The sequence below is a fragment of the Centroberyx affinis genome, unplaced genomic scaffold (assembly GCF_046629955.1).
Source record: "Centroberyx affinis isolate AG114_WGS23_722 - 3 ecotype Tasmania unplaced genomic scaffold, CSIRO-AGI_Caff_v1 ptg004470l_1, whole genome shotgun sequence".
In the NCBI taxonomy this organism is placed as follows: domain Eukaryota; kingdom Metazoa; phylum Chordata; class Actinopteri; order Beryciformes; family Berycidae; genus Centroberyx; species Centroberyx affinis.
In genome coordinates this window covers 102501-107500 of record NW_027282130.1, presented here as the reverse complement: position 1 = coordinate 107500, position 5000 = coordinate 102501, and positions in this window count along the sequence as shown.

Here is a 5000-nt window from a genome sequence, read left to right as displayed (position 1 = left end):
GTACCGAGTGGAATCTTATGTCACCACATTAGAAAAAAACCCCAACATATTTTAAGACTGAAAACAAGATGAAATGACTTCTGAGGCTGGAGATTATTTTGCAGCGCGCCACAGAGGGAATCCTCTCATCTCATCCTGTCTCCTTCATTTGCCTTACACCGGCTCCAGTGGCTCGTTTGTGTAACCTACTCCTTCCACGCACGCACACACACACACACACACACACACACACACACACACACACACAAACACACACAGCGATCTGTGTCCAAATGGAGTGGCTGGGCCAACAAAAGGCTCGGCAGGAAGCGACTAATCCTTGATCTGCACCGCGTCGCAACAATGACCGCAACACTCACACCGAGACACACACACACACACACACACACACACATACACAATTCTGGCTGCCAGTTACCACCCAGAGAGAGAGAGAGAGAAAAGGGAGGGGAAGGGAATGGCTTGAAGGAGAGATGCAAAGAAAGAAAGAGGGCATCGCATTTGCATCTTCAAATGATTATTTCATCAAAAAAATCCTGTAAATATTTCTAATAAGATATGAGAAAACTTGAATATCTCAGCTCACAGCCATAATCTGACTATATGGGCAATCAGTTGTGTGAAGGATGGTAGGTTTTGACAGGATAACACACACACACACACACTCCTCACCCTGGGGGGGCTGCAAGAGGGGCTCACAAGGGCACACACTCGGGGGGTAAACAAAGCCACCAAGGCCGGGCTAGTTCCCTGGAGTGTATGTATGTGTGTGTGTGTGTGTGGTGTGTGTGTGTGTGTGTGTGTGGCACACAGCGGAGACTGACAGGGAGGCAACATGAGAGGGACAAGCCTTTTAACATCTGGCTAAGCACAGACAGGAAGACACACACACACACACACACACACACACACACAGGCAGGCAGGCGAGTCCCAGTCCTAATTATTAGAACACTCTTACTTAACTTAACCCTGCCACTAGACCGTGACAGGCAGAGATGGAGGGGGGAGAGGAGGAGGAGGAGGAGGAGGAGGAGGAGAGGAGGGGAGGGGGCAGATTTTTGTGAGGACGAGGAGGAGGATGAGTGTTTCTGTCTCCTTGACCGATTTTTTTTTTTTTTTTTTTTTTTTTAACTCCTCACACGCCGCAGCGCCGAGAGAGACGAGGCGAAATAACGGTAACGAAACGATAGAAAATCCAATCGCAAATCTGGGAAATCTGTCATCGATCCGCATCATTTCCATCTCTCCATCCATCATTTCCATCTCTCCATCCATCCCGTGCGAGGAACTATTTTTCTCCCGCTCCGCATCTTTTTTTAGCAGTTTGTGCTACACGTCCCCGGAAAGAAACAAACACACATGACATCTGCTCTGTGTGGGGAAAAAAAAAAAAAGATGTAGAAAAACAAAGAGAAGAAGTAACACCCAAAAAAGAAGGGAAGAAAGGGGGAAGAGGAGGAGGAGGAAGAGGAGGAGGAGGAGGAGGAGGAAGAGGAGGCCTCTCGCTGTGTGTTTTAACAGCTGTGTGCGGTGCAGGTCGGTCAGATCTGTAAACTGTGTTGATGGGAATAAGTGAGGGGGTGTGGAGGAGGCTAGATAGATAGATAGATAGATAGATAGATAGATAGATAGATAGATAGATAGTATTTTAAGTGTATAAAATGTAGTGTGTGTGTGTGGTCTGTAAGTTCTATGGTACGGTGAGCTAAGTGTGACCCTGCCAGCCAACCAGCACCTTATAAATCAGCTGGGGGATTTACAGGATCGGATGTGTGTGTGTGTGTGTGTGTGCGTCAGCTCATCTTTCTGTCTCCTTGAGTGCCTTTCTGCAATTACACTGCAAGAATTGTCCATTCATTTCCATCCATCCATCCATTCTTATATGGACTCTTAAAATCATATTTTTCTTTAAACAAGTGAAAACGTACTGGGATGGAAGGCAGAATAAGGCATCACTCCACTAAGAAAACGATACCTGATGGTTCCTTGAAAAAGTTGATTTGCATTAAAAACAAGTTAATTAATCTCACCTCATTGGTGGATTTTTTTAAAAGCCCGATGGATTCATGTAAAAAGCCAATCTGTGCACTGTACACTGCAAAAAAAATGGAAAGCTTGTCATGGAAATTTAATTTGTATCCAAAGCCCTTTTTTTTTAAGCACTTTAGGATGTTTTGGGTCAAATTATGACACAATAGTTTTGCTAATTTCAGTACATCCAGCTTGTTCTCAGGATAATATCACTTGTTTCAAGAGACTGACACAAAGAAACTGTCTGCAAGCAAGTTTCTTGTTTCGAGATTGAATTCCTCGTTTCGGAGTGATTTCATACTGACATGATTCAAGTGAAAGTGAATGAAATCGGCCGAATCTATCTGCCAGTCCAGTGAGATGATGTGACTGGAAGCAGCTCAGAGTCAGGCTGGTAGGTCAGGACAGAGAGTGCAGTGCAGTGTCTGCGTGTCTTCAGCCTGTTGTCTTAAGAATTCCTCTGCTTTTATTTCGGTCAGGAAGGCAGCGAGGCAGATGGGATCTGCGTTTCAGCTCAACATCTCTTCTTCTCTCCCACCCCCCGCTCACCATCCTCCCTCCTTCCTTCTCTCCTTCCTTCCCCCATCCATTTTTTTTATTATTGCTTTTATCCCTCCTTTTATCTCACTCCCCCTCCCTCATACCTTCCCTTCCCCTCTGCTCTCTCTCTCTCTGTCCTACAAACATGGATGTTTTCTCTCTTTTCCTGCCAGTCATTTATGTCTCACTCTCTCTTTCAATCATGTGTCCCCTGTCTTTCAGTCTTTTTTCCTAATATTTGGTTTTATCAGAATCTCTTCTTCTTCTTCCTTTTTTTTTTACTCGTGGTTGCAAGCAAAATTTCTGCAGAACAATAAAAACTGATCGGGGTAGAAAGCTTGCTAGCTAAACTCGGTAGCTAGAAAGAAAGAAAGAAAGAAAGAAAGAAAGAAAGAAAGAAAGAAAGAAAGAAAGCAGTGGGATGAGGAAGCTGGGTTAGGCATCCAGGGTCAGGTTCAGTGTACAGCTCTGTGCCTTGTAAATGTGCAGAGCGGGGAGAATGCAAACAAACAGACTACAGCTGTCACACACTCGCAGTGGGAGACGTGCGCACACACACACACACACACACACACACACACACACACACACACACACTGCGAGAGGAAGGGAGGAAGTGAGGGATGGAGGGAAAAAAGGAGAGAGACACACAAAGAAGAGAAAGAAAGATAAGAGAGTCTGAGGAAAACAAGGATGATGGGACGTGCTGGAGACTGAGGCATAGACACACGCACACACACACACACACACACACACACACACGCAAAAAACATCAAATCCCCTCCACAAACAAACAAGTGTTCTGGCTCGCCTGCAGTCTCTGCGAGGGCGGATTGTTTCATTTGTCAACACTCCCATTAATTCCAATCACACATCCCATAATTCCCTTTCCCTCTTTTTACTGTACGCACAACCCCCCCCCCCCCCCCCTTCCCTCCTTCCGCTTTGTATCCCTTCATTCGTGTGCTAAAACCTTACAACATGAATACAGTAATGGTAATAGCTTCTACAATAATACGACATGCGTAGTCCTCTTAAGGCATGATGGGGCCTTTATGCGTGGGTTTAGCGGCTGACAGGTTAGCGGGTTTAGCTAACAGCCAACGTGCCTGCCGGTGCAGTGGGGGGATTTGGAGGGGCTTAGCATAGAGTAGGCCACTGTTGCTTGGAGTGGCAGGCGAGCAAGCTTGGCAGGATTGCATGCAGGGAAGTTGGTATTGTAGTTTTTTTTTTTAGGTTATTTTAATGTTTTACTACATAGTACGCGGCAGAGAGGTGAGAGGATCTCCTTTACACCTGGCATTAACATGCGTCCCGGGTGATGGGATGGTAATCGGATGAATGAAATCCAGATGTAAATGCAGCCAAGAGTTAATGAGGATCTGCATCACATTGAAGATCAGATCGCCCAGATCCACCTGCAGGAGCGGTCAGGGATGTATCAGGGTTTTATACAGTGAAGTTGGTGTTCCTTCAACATTTTCCTTGACTATATAGTATGTAGTAGAGAGCTGCAGGAAAGGTGTGAGAGGTGGGAGATCTCCTGGAATTAACATGCATTCTGGGTGATCAGATTGTCATCGGAAGCACATTAAAATCCAGGTGTAAATGTACCAGGGGTGCACTGATGATCACCCAAATAATCACCCACACCACTTCCAGAGGTGCTCAGTGGTCGGAGACACGTTTGGCCACATTAACAACAAAGTGTAAGTGCAATGCATCTCCAATCCATGTATAGCAACTAAGGGAAAAACGTTTGTATGTGGCTACTAGGAAGCACACATGTGAAGCAAAGAGGTTATACTCTCAGATCATAACATACTTGTGTATTGTTAGGATATTCATGAATGGAGAACAAGCAAAATACATGTACATTTTGCAAGAGGAAGTGACATGTACTTCAATCTGCATTCTGAAGAGAGAGGGAGAAATCTGCATGTTAATGGCAGCTGTCACTGTTATCCAGCTACTTTATATCTGGACAATATAATAATCCAGATAAGAGACACGTTTTAGTGCCAGGTATAAAGGTCATGAGTCAGATTCAAAGCTACATCACAAGTACACTGTGCCCACCGTAGCTAGTTGAGACATGTATAAATACATAAACTTTGAATTGAAACGCTCCATCTACGTAAGAGTATTCTTAAGATATTGAGCATTAAAGTTTTGATAACCCACAGATTAACAGTAATCTAACAAATTTTTTTTAATTGGTAATTTGATTGCCACCCAATACATTTTCAAACCACCTCTAACATGTCGATAATAACTGAGTCTTGTCTTTGGACCAAAATCTCAGATGAAACTGCACACTGCTTGTTGTGAGGTAGCAGCTAGTGAAGCTACTATGTGTGAAGCAGCGTGAAGGCTGCTAGTTAGCTAATGTGTGTGTGAAGCGGCGAGAGCACCGTTCTCATGGGAT